The 11,927-nt window shown below is 47.5% G+C and overlaps 1 pseudogene; it reads right to left on the bottom strand.

Moving 5' to 3' along the window:
- Window positions 1–612: 612 nt before the first annotated feature.
- On the bottom strand, window positions 613–939 carry LOC101423299 (eukaryotic translation initiation factor 1b pseudogene; annotated as a pseudogene).
- Between the last annotated feature and the right edge of the window lie 10,988 nt (window positions 940–11,927).

The raw sequence follows: 11,927 nt of genomic DNA, 5'->3' as shown, positions 1-11,927 counted from the left end.
AGATCTGAATGGAAGTTTGAATGATTAAATAAATGAAAAGTCCGTTTACTGCAGAGAATCATTTTGTTGTAGAATTTGAAAGAGGTTTAATTATTTGCGTATAGAGAGGCCAGGACTCAAGAATGATTTTGAGAAGGAAAAATGGTTTATTGACGGACAGCCGGACTCGGGAGCTTTCTGTTTGAATCCCGAGCCCGGAACCAGATTTTCAAATTTCTTTTATACAGAGAGGAAAGACCAAATGGTCCCTTTGTTTCAGTTCTCAATAGGCTTGAATTAGCATATATATCTTCCATATCTTAGGTAAGCTTTTAGCATGGGCTCCAGACATTCTAGATAAGCTTTTAGCATATTTGGTTTGCATTTCCCCTAAATACTTAAAGTTTATAGACCTTGCATTGTTAAACTGTTTCCTGTGACTGGAGTCCTTGCCATTGTTACCAAGGGCAGGACTGCAGCCTCTTACCATCACACCCACAAGTCAAACAGCTTAGGTTATCTCTGAAGAGACAAAGAGCCTCCCACCCATAGCCCACATCATTTCACAAGGCAACCAAACTGGATCTAGAGAACAAAATCATTCAAGAAATTCTCCACATATTCAGGTTCATTTTAGAATCCATGAACCTTAAGCTGTTCCTCCTTGACAAGAAACTGGCAAATGTTTTTTCTTTGGTCACCTTGAAGGTGAATAACCTCTCCGTATTCAGGATGTTCAATCACAGTACCATTACAGGCAAATTTCTTTTTGAAAGCTTTCACAAGTTTCTTTTTGTCATAATCATCGGCAATGCCCTGAACAGTCGTCAGCGTCTTCCTGCCGTTCTGTTGCTGGATTGTTATATGAATGTAATCCTTGGTCCCTGCCGGGAGTAAGTCGTCGCCCTTAGTTGCATCAGCAAAGGGGTCGAAAGATTGGAGGTTCTGGATAGTGGACATGCGATTCTAGTGTGAGGCCTGCGAGGGGGGAGAAAGCCTGCGGGCCTGCCGGTCACCATGTCGGGAGCTGTCTTGCCGGGAGAACGGAGCGGACAGGGGAGGCTTCGCCCGGGCGGAGGCAGGGGGAAGGGGCCCAAGAGGAGGCGGAGGCGGCGGCGCCGGCGGCGGGAGGCTGGGGCGGAGGCCTATATATTTTTAATTAACTTTTAATTAAATTAATATAATTTCCATAGTGTATAATTCAACTTTTTAAACTGTACTGTTTGGGTGGTTTTTCCCCCCTTTTTTTTTTTTTTTTTGGTATATTTATACTGTTGTGCAAATATCCCTTTGTAGTTGCAAAATATATCACCCATCAGAGCAGTCCCATACCTTTAGTAGTCATTTGCCCATTCTCATTTCCCCTGGATACCGGCAACCACTGATGTGCTTTCTGTCTCTGTAGATTTGCCTATAACAAATGGAATCGTGGTCTTTTGTGTCTGGCTTCTATCATATATATTGATGTTTTCAAGGTTCATCTCAAATAGACTTATCACTTTTTGATTATGCCTTCATCGGTTGAGGGGCCCACACTTTTGCTATGGCAAGTAGTGCTTCTATGAATATTTGAGTGCAAGTTTTTGTGTGGATGTATGTGTGTTTTCAATTCTGTTGAGTTTATAACTAGGGCTAGAATTGCTGAGTCATATAACTGTATGTGTTAAGTTTTTGAGAACAACCAAATTCTTCCAAATCAGCCGCACCCATATATAGTCCCACTGGCAATTAAATGTGAAGTTTCCAGTTTCTTCACATCTTTTCCAACCCTTGTTATTATTACTTTTTTTTTATTTTAGCTATCCCAGTGGGTGTGAAATGGAATCTCATTGTGGTTTTGATTTGCATTTCCCTGATGACTGACGATGTTGAGCATCTGCCCATATGCTTATTGAGATGACATATGCCTTATGTGCACTTGGGACCTTTCTGTCAGAGGCCAAGCACATGACCCAGTGACCCCTGTCCCTCTTGTTCTGAATTGGCCAGCATTTTTAATTGCAGACAATGGTACTGACTCTTGTTAATCTATTTCATTACCAATGGGGTAGGTAGGGTATATTTCCTCATTTGTCTGGGTCTTCCTCATAAGACCTATTCTGTCTCACTTTGCAGGCATAACCTATGTGTTTCTCTTTCCCCCATTCAAGGAGTGATCTTGGTGCACAGAGGTCTCCCGTACAGATGCTGCCACCTCAGACTGTTATTGAAAAGAGATGTAAAGCCAGTGGGCCTAAGGTTTTATGTCTTACTTGCTTGTCTTCTGAGCCACTGTGAGAAACTACAGCTGCTCCCACTGCCACGAGCTGTAGCACTAATAATAGGCCTCATCTTCAGGCTTGGAGCCCAGAAATGAGCAAGAGGCCTGTATTGGCTGAGGCATGTTTGACTCTAGAGAAGTGGCTGGAGTTCTCAGAGCCCTGGTGCTTGTCTGAGTCTGACTTGACTATTTGGAGATACTGGGGAGGGCTTCCTGGCTTCTGCTGGTACCAGGATATGTAGTAGCCACCGACATTGAAGCCACTGCTCATGAGGCAGGTGAATCACACAGATGTTTCCAGAGATCTGGAGAGGGAGGGTGGCTGAGTTAGCACAGGCTGGGAGAGGGAAACTACACAAACAGACATGCCTGGGTGCTGGGGCAGGGACCAGGCTGAAGCTGCTGCAGGTCTGAATGAGAGGGGCTGACGCAGGCTGGGAGGCAGCCCCGAATGTCTGTGGCCTGTCCCTACCTGAGCAGTGAGAGAGGACAAGGCCATGGTGGACACAGCCCCTGAGCCCCACAGTGGAGCTGGGCTGCCCCACACCTCCTTTTCTTTCCTACCCCCTGCCAAAGGAGAGGCTCATCCTGCAAATTTGCTTCTATCCACTGACTGTCCAGGCCCTCCCTGAGCCCTGATGCTGGAGCTCAGCTCTCACTAGACACGCGAGGATGAAGGTTTGGTTGCCCCTTGGGAGAGCCCCGGGAGGAAGCAGATGCTGGGGTGACACAAAGTCCTTGCTCAGGTGACTCTGTCAGGCCAGAGAGGTCATAGCTGCTAAGTCCCCATCAGTGAGCACAGGGCCTAGCCCCACAGGCTTGGTGCTTTGAGTAAATGGTCCTTCCTGAGCCTCAGTGCAGGAAATACAGGCAGTCCCACTGCACCCCATGCTGGTCATAGAGTACAATCTCAGCATGGCCCAAGGACTGAGAGCAGAGCAGCTTTTGTACCCTCACTCTCTCTGTCCCCATATAGGTGGTCTGATTTCTAGATACAAGGTGCTTAATTACTAAACAGTTGCTCATTCTAGAAAGAGTCTTGATATATAGTTAAAATTTTAAAAACCCATGGGTCATGTCAGCTGCCATAGAAGAGGGGTCAGTTGAGCTGGTTTGAAGGGGGTGGTGGGGCGGCTCGGGACAACAGCAATAGGACATTCTCTATTTTTTTTTTTTTTTAGCATTTCTTACAATTTTATTTAACACTGTTTTGGCTGAGCAGTATTTGGCAAACTTGGGTACACAGTGTAGATTACTGTAACAAATGTATAGTTTGTAGAATGTAATACATAACACATGATAAATATAACAGAGAAGCGTCATCTAAAAATTCCAACTGTTCCCATCTTTCTTTGGGCTTCCCTTTTTCTCTTTTTTTCCTCCCCAAACGGGATTAAAACCCATCCCTTCACACTTCCTTAGGAGATCTCTGCATTTTTAGCTTAAAAAAAGATAAAGTGAAGGGGGAGGAAACTGAGTTGCGCGAAGAGATAACACTCTTAACACCTGGTCTCTGGAATGTTTCTAATTCTCCTGTCTGTCAGAGACAGCCCAAATCCCCCAGACCAAAGGCCTCTCAGGTTCATCGACAAAAGTTAGGCATTCCATCTGAGTAAAAAGAGCATTGTACTATCAAATTAGTTATAAATCATTAAAAGATTCATAGAACCAGTTCCCTGCTTCTATTTTTTAAGGCGAAGCCATATCCTGTCCTGATTCCAAATGGGAACAATCTTGCATATAGTTTCAGGCCTGCCAGCTCACCTTACAAAATGTAAGACTAGGATATTGGCTAAACTACAAATGGCCTAAAGGAAAACAAAAACTGAAGAGTTAAGAAAGCTGAGATCTTTATCAACAAGGCCAAACTGGAACCAAAGTGAGAAGCTGATAGAGCTACCATTGAGAGCCTTGCATGCCAAAAAAGTTCTCTAACAAGCCATTTGGCAGTGAGAAAAGAAAGCATTTAGTCCTCAAAGATAATGAATCAGTGGCACTGGTAGATTTTTCTAAAACTTGCCAAGGACTCCTTAATCTCCCAGGAGCCAGGGCCAAGATCCCAAAGGAAACCTCAAAACCCTGCTCTCTAGGATCTGTTCTCAACATCTCTGAGTTTTATTTTGGTTTGACAGCTCCAAGACTAAGACCAGGAGTACCTCCCTGTGTCTGCCTTCCTGCACTCTAAATTTCTCCAACTTTTCTCCTACTGAGATACCTCAGTTCTGGGAGGTAAAGGCAGCCAAGTCCAGTTGGAATGATGACACTGTGCCCTGTCCCACACCAAACCTTCTGCCACCAGCAACAAAGCAGCCATCAGAACTATCTTTCCAGACAGGCTCCAGACCCTCCCCACCACTTACAGCTGCTAGAGAAGCCAGCAGGGATAGCAGCCAACCTGCTTGGGTGGCAGGACCAGAAAGTATGGTATCTTTAGGCCATTCAAGTCAGGAAATTGGCTCTCCAGAACCTGGTGCTGTGGACTGTCTCCTGAATGAATACAGAAGAAAAAAAGTTTCCTAATATTTGGATTAAAAATGAGAATGGTGAAAGGTACTCATCAATGTGTGCCCCCCAAAGCACACAGTATACACACATGCCTACAACCCCCCCCCACACACACATATACCCTGTCCATGCAGACAAATCATGAATCATTTCTGTGACTGAACATATTAGCTTTCAGTAATATTCTCAGAGGCCCAAGGTTTTCAGCCAAATCCCAGGTCTGTGCACAAGGACACTCATAAATCCCTCCCCTTATGAAAGGCCAGCCTGAGCAGATGGGATCACTCTTAAGTAAACTGCAGAACCCTCCCTTCATCCATCTCAGAAGGAGCTGCAGAGGGCTGGCCCGACCAGCTGGAGAGCAGCAGAAGCTGCTAATGTTCATATCCCCAGTTTATCTCTTGGAGAAGAGTTGTCATTTGACCACACAGTCCTCCCTCCCCTCCCCCAAGGGGAAATCAGATCTTGAAGTCTGACTGAAGGAGGCTGCTGTAGAACAAGTGGTGGCCAGATTTGTGCGTCCAAATATTGAGCATCACAGAACTAGCTGGGGCTGGGAGGAGTGAGAGGCAAAAGACCCCCTCAAACCCAGTTTCCTTTTATGCTAGTCTGGGGAAGTAACCTCACAGCAATTCCACTTTCTGATAAACTGTCTCATTAATATTTATTGAACAAAAGATTAAAAAAGAAGAAGAAAGGGCCAGATAATTAAACACTTAGCGAAGATAGACAGCATCGGTTAGGCTTCCTCCACCCTGTTCTCTGCCTGCCCCCCACTCCCACCCCACAGCCCAGGTCAAAGGTATATACTGCACCATCCACCACCCCAGTTCCTGTTCATCTCCCCAAGTGAGTTCAGGAAGACATAGGACAGGTGGATGGAAAAAGAGAGATACCTGGGCACCCCAGGTGCTCACCAGGAAATACATGGTCTGTGAAATTACACCAGAGCTTGACAACTTACCACTGGAACCCTTGGGGTACAGAAATAATTAATTTGCTAATCAGCTACACCCTGCTTTTTCCTTTCTTCTTGGAAAGAAAAACAACTGCAAATCACCTTCATATCAGGTGCCTATGCCTGTCACTTGGAGACCAAGGGTGCTTTTGAAGAAACACACTGTCTGCCTCCACGGAGACCCAAGTGGGTCATACAAAGTTTGGCCTCTTCCTTTTCGCAGTCTTTACCCCGCAGGCTTCAAAATGTTACCAGACATGCAGTGTTTTTTTCTCTGCAGCATAGGGGTTTTCCATCTCCACTAAGCTTTCTCTGCTTTCGGCCCTCCCAAGCCTGCTTGTTGGTGCTAAACAGTCAAGATCCATGTGGAGCGTGGGAAGCAGATGTGACTCAAGTGATAGAGCTTCCGCCTACCATATGGGAGAACCTGGGTTTGATCCCTGGGGCCTCCTGGTGAAAAAAGAAGAGAAAGCGTGCCCGCATGGCAAGCCAATGCCCACACGAGTGCCCAGGTGGTGTACCAGTGCCTGCGTGAGTGCCCACATGGTAAGCCAGTGCCTGCACAAGTGAGTCATGCAGCAAGATGATGACGCATCAAGAGAGAGACAAGGGGAGAGTCAAGGTGAAACACAGCAGAAACCAGGAACTGAGGTGGTGCAATTGTCAGGGAACCTCAGGATGGAATACTGGTGAATCCTAGAGGAGAGAAAATGAGAAGAGAAGACAACACAGACAGCAAAAGCAGCAGGGCAGGAGGAGGGGAAGGGGGGGGAATAAATAAATAAATCTTAGAAAAAAAATCCATGTGGAGAAAAGAAGATTGATTAGAATTGTAATAATAATCCCCAGCATTCATCTGGCTTTACCATTAACAAAGTATTTTCACACATTATCTCATTCAGACAGGAGGTAGAACTGGAAGAGACCCCAGCACTCCTTTAGAGCAATCCCCTTGGGTTACAGATGAGGAAACTGAGGACCAGAAATGTTAAGTGACTTCTCCAAAGACTGCAGCCAGGACAGTGGAGACAGGTCCTTGTGCTTATTGTCTGGGGATCAAGTGCAACCCGGAATCCTCTGAGAAAAAGGAAAGAGCGCAATCACTTTTTTCCTCTACAGTGGATGTGATGTGGGTTATGGGTGGGAGGCTCTTTGTCTCTTCAGAGATAACCTAAGCTCTCTGACTTGTGGGTGTGATGGTAAGAGACTGCAGTCCTGCCCCTGGTAACAATGGCAAGGACTCCAGTCACAGGAAACAGTTTAACAATGCAAGGTCTATAAACTTTAAGTGTTTAGCGGAAATGCAAACTAAATATGCTAAAAGCTTACCTAGAATGTCTGAAGTCCATGCTAAAAGCTTACCTAAGATGTGGAAGATATATTTGCTAATTGAAGCCTGTTGAGAACTGAAACAAAGGGACCATTTCGCCTTTCCTCTCTGTATAAAAGGGATTCAAAAATCTGGTTCGGGGCTCGGGATTCAAACAGAAAGCTCCCAGTCCGGCCGGCCGTCAATAAACCATTTTTCCTTCTCAAAATCATTCCTGAGTCCTGGCCTCTCTATACGCAAATAATTGAACCTCTCTCAAATTCTACAACAGATGTAAACCAAAAAATAAAAAAATAATCAAAAGAGGAGGACAGGAGACTGAATAAAAGCAACTTCTGTAAGAAATGCCTTGGGGGATTGGGAGAGGGGAAGACAATTAGTTAAGTCCTGGACAGAATGTGTAAATGAACAAACTTCCCCCTCTCTCTCTTTGTCACCCTCATTTCCCTTCTCTCCAGGTTTAAAAAGATGAACTTTATGCCACTTGGGATCAAAGGCTTAATTCAGCAGCAGGTCGCTGGGGGCTTTTCTTGGATTCAAATCTGGCACCCACCCGCACAGAGCTCTTGGCATGAGGACACATATGTGCATATGTGTGTCCACTCACATGCTGGATTTAGTCTTAAAGTAAAATGCAGGCATCTTGATCTTTCACAGTTCAGATGATTTGCAAATTAATGGCTCTTTTCCCCCATGGCTCTGAGGAGGTTAAAAAAGATTTCTGGGGAAAGGGAAGAGGGGAAAAAAAGGCAGAAAAATATAAAATGGGAAAAGGAGGCAAAACTGACACTGACTTCTGGTGGAAAATGTTTGTCTGTGAATGGCAAGTATGTTTGGATGTGGGTCTCCGCATTTCCACGGGCCCTGGGCCCCTGGTGCCCCAGCCTATTGGAAGGTAAGTGGTTCCTTTGTGTCCTCGTTTATTACTAAGCCCAGCTCTTTCCCTCTAAAACTCCTTCTCCCTGTTGAGCTGACCATGCTTCTGGATTTATCAAGAGAGATGTTTTAGCAGAAATCCCCCAGAGTGTCCCATCAGCCCTAAATCCCAGGCCCGCTCACCCTGCCAAGACCCTATGACACACAGCCCACCAACACGGCTTCCTCTTGCCTACACATTAGACATCCATTGTGGCAGCCTGCCATCTCTCACACATAAAATCATTAAGAGAGAAATAAAATATCTGTCTCTTGGCGAAAATAAAGCTTTCTCTCCCTCCTGATATATAGGATATAAAATAAAGCCACGGCTCCAATAGTGGCTTTTCCTTATGCCAGAGTTGCCTTTGCACACATGGAGACAATGAAGATGGATGGTTGGGGATTAGTCCCAGCCTCCTTGGGCCGCCTTCACCCTCTTCTATTATAGTCCTCCTCCTTCCCTGCCTTCCGCTTCCTTCTTCACTTTCTTTCTTCTCTGGTCTGGATTTCCTTTTGATGTGGGCTATGGGTGGAAGGCTCTTTGTCTCTTCAGAGATAACCTAAGCTGAAGGCTGTGGGTGTGGAATGGTAAGAGGCTGCAGTCCTGCCCTTAGGGACAATGGCAAAGGCTCCAGTCCCAGGAAACAGTTTAACAATGCAAGGGCTGTAAACTTTAAGTATTTAGGGGAAATGCAAAAACCAAATATGCTAAAAGCTTATCTAGAATATCTGGAGTCCATGCTAAAAGCTTACCTAAGATGTGGAAGATATATATGCTAATTGAAGCCTATTGAGAACTGAAACAAAGGGACCATTTGGCCTTCCCTCTCTGTATAAAAGACATTTGAAAATCTTGTTCAGGGCTCGGGATTCAAACAGAAAGCTCCCGAGTCTGGCCGACCGTCAATAAACCATTTTTCCTTCTCAAAATCATTCCTGAGTCCTGGCCTCTCTATACTCAAATAATTGAACTTCTCTCAAATTCTACAACACTTTTATATGCTCTATTCCTTTGCTCTAGAACTTTATTCCTTTTGCTCGCTTTCCTTTTCTTTTTTTAAAAGATTTTATTTATTTATTTATTTATTCATTTATTCATTAATTTTTCTCCCCTTTCCTCCTCCCCAGACCCAGTTGTCTGTTCTCTGTGTCCATTTGCTGTGTGTTCTTTTTTTTTTGTCTGCTTCTGTTGTCAGCGGCACCGGGAATCTGTGTCTCTTTGTTTTTGTGTCATCTTGCTGTGTCAGCTCTCCGTGTGTGCGGCGCCATTCCTGGGCAGGCTGAACTTCTTTCGAGCTGGGTGACTCTCCTTATGGGGCCCACTCCTTGCGCGTGGGGCTCCCCTATGCGGGGGATACCCCTGTGTGGCATGGCTCTCCTTGCGCACATGAGTACTGCACGTGGGCCAGCTCCACATGGGTCAAGGAGGCCTGGGGTTTGAACCATGGGCCTCCCATGTGGTAGGTGGATGCCCTATCCACTGGGCCAAGTCCTCTTCCCCTCGCTTTCCTTCAAAGGCATGACAGAGACAGTGAAAGAGGAGCCAAATTTCTCATCTTCCCAAACATACTCACCATCTTTTCTTGCTTCCCCCTTCTCCAGGTCCCCAGCTCTCCCTGGGCCACTAGCCCCTATCACTAATTTTGCTATTACTGCTTGGGGATTTGCTTTGGTCAAATGTACAAATGTTCCCCAGGGTCAATTAAGAATGTGTTTAGTGGGGGGAGGGATGTGGATTTTTTTTTTTCTGGGGAGCAGCTGCCCTTTCCCACTCCTTCCTTTCCCTGGGCTGGGTGGTTTATGGATCTCAGAATTTATTTAGCCTCTGAGGAGGCCAATAAATCAAAGCTGCCACCTCCTAAACCCAAGCCTACATCTACAGACAGACTCAACTATCCATGGGCCAATCCTAGTCCAATGCCCTCCTCCCTGCCTCCTTGCCCCAGTGCTGAGAACTGGAAGGGGGGCGCCTCTTCATGCTCTGGAGAAACCAGAACTATCCCTCTCAGAGCCACACAGTTACCCTCCTGCCCTCCCACACACTGCGCAGTCTCCCACGGTGCATGGTGTCTACCTTTTTTCCTTCTCTGTCTTTGGAAACCTTATTCCTGCCATGTCTGCATTGCTCTCCTCTGGGCTTCTGTGTCTCTCCACCCATGTCTGAGTGGGTTTGTCTTTAGACACCTCTTTCCATCCCACCCACTGCTCTCCATCTATTCAAGGCTGCTTCCTAACACATTCAAAACCTCATCTGCTCTATTAGGGACCACAGGACATATTCAGGGTCCTGGGAAGAGTAAAGAGTGACTGAAAGAAGAGGTGCAGGGTCTGGGCTCCTGCGGGGGGGGGGGGGCACAGGGGGCAGGGGCAAGGTATGGGTTGGGGGAGGACTTTGGTATTGCCTGGAGGTAGGAGATGTCCAGCAGGAGGTCTGTGGGTGGCTTCCAGTCACTGAGATTGATCTCAGGTAGAAGGATATAGAGAAGCCTGCAAGAAGGGGTGGGAGGACCCTGGGAGCTGTGGTTCCTCCAATCTGAGGAGATCTTGAGTAATGTTGGCCAGACTTGGAGGGGCCCAGGCAGCAGCATCTATTGAATCCTGCCCAAAGAAGCCGGGAGAGGGGCTTAGAGTTGCCAAGTCCAGAAAGAACTTTCCGAGTCCCAAAGGTAGTTAACTTTGGGGTTCTCTCTTTCTTTCTTCCCATTTGGTATCTCTTCAGATATTGGCAGTGACCAATAGGTAAAGGGACAATTAGTGAGAGGATTAATTAGGGTCAGGCACGTTTGTCTTTCTTACCAGGGTGTGTGTATTCTAACAGAGGAACACGGGCACGTACCCAAATACACATTGTTGTCATGCTATCTTAGACATTTTATTTGTTGGATTCCTGCCCAGAGCTGCTTGCAGGCTTTTCCGCGGGCGCTGAGTCTCCCACCAAACAGCCGCCTCTTTTTCTCCCGCCTGCGAACGTGCCTGTCACACCCACCGAGTCCTGCCGGGACCAGTCGCGTCCTCTAGCTGCGCGCCTCTGCCGGCCGCCTCTTTGACGCCAGATGCCTCTCTGGGTCTTTTTTCCGTTTCTTTTCCTCCAGTCCTCCTTCTCGCCTTTCCCCCAAGTCTCTTTTTTTCATTCCCCGCCTACTTTCCCGCATTCCTTCTATGTTCTGCTCCGGTCCCCTCTCCCCTTCGATGAGCTGCACGTCACGTCTCCGCTTCTCCGCCGCGCCCCCTCGCATCTGAGAACACCACGCTTGACCTTGCCACCCCCTCCGGGTGCCCAGGGCGCCCTCCAGCACTTGCGGGAAGTCCGCGCTGTTTACCCAGGCCGAGAGCATACTGTGATGCCCCTGTCGGAAGCTGCCCTTCTCCGGCCTAGGGATCCCGCCTCCCAAACCCCCGTGGGAAATGTAGACCCGCAGCAAGTACACCATGGAGCCCGGTGGCAGGCCCCCCAAACTTCTCACCTCTAATAGTGCACGGATTGAGGCTACTCGGACAAACGCCCTAACTTGGCTTTCCTCCTCGGGAATATCGAGAAATAATACCCGCCTCGCCTTACTCTGCAGTTCAGAAAACATAGCGAAGTAGACTGTAAAGTTCTGCACACAAATAGGTCGTTTCGACGACAGAGTGAGGGGATGAGATTAAGGGAACCTGGTGAGAACTGGAGACGGAAGGAAAAGGCGAGAGATGGCGGAGGAGGGATCCTGGGACCCTTGCGTCGCATCTGCCGAATCCTCTGGGACCGACAGGGCCAGGGCTGCGACCGCTCACGCCGCATCCCTGAAGCCAGGCGCAGGGTAACCGCCGAGAGCGCGCTTTGTCCCGAGCGCCTCCTTTCGCAGGCTCATCGCCCTCCCGTGAGGGCTGCGGCTGGGTGTGTGGGAGACGCCGCCACTTCTCTGTTTCTGGGCGGCGGGGAGGGAGGGGAAACCTCTCGGGCGCCTGGGACCCAGATACTTCCAGTCCTTGGGGCG

The sequence above is a fragment of the Dasypus novemcinctus genome, chromosome 19 (genome assembly GCF_030445035.2).
Source record: "Dasypus novemcinctus isolate mDasNov1 chromosome 19, mDasNov1.1.hap2, whole genome shotgun sequence".
NCBI lineage: Eukaryota > Metazoa > Chordata > Mammalia > Cingulata > Dasypodidae > Dasypus > Dasypus novemcinctus.
This window is presented reverse-complemented; position numbering and strand designations above follow the sequence as displayed.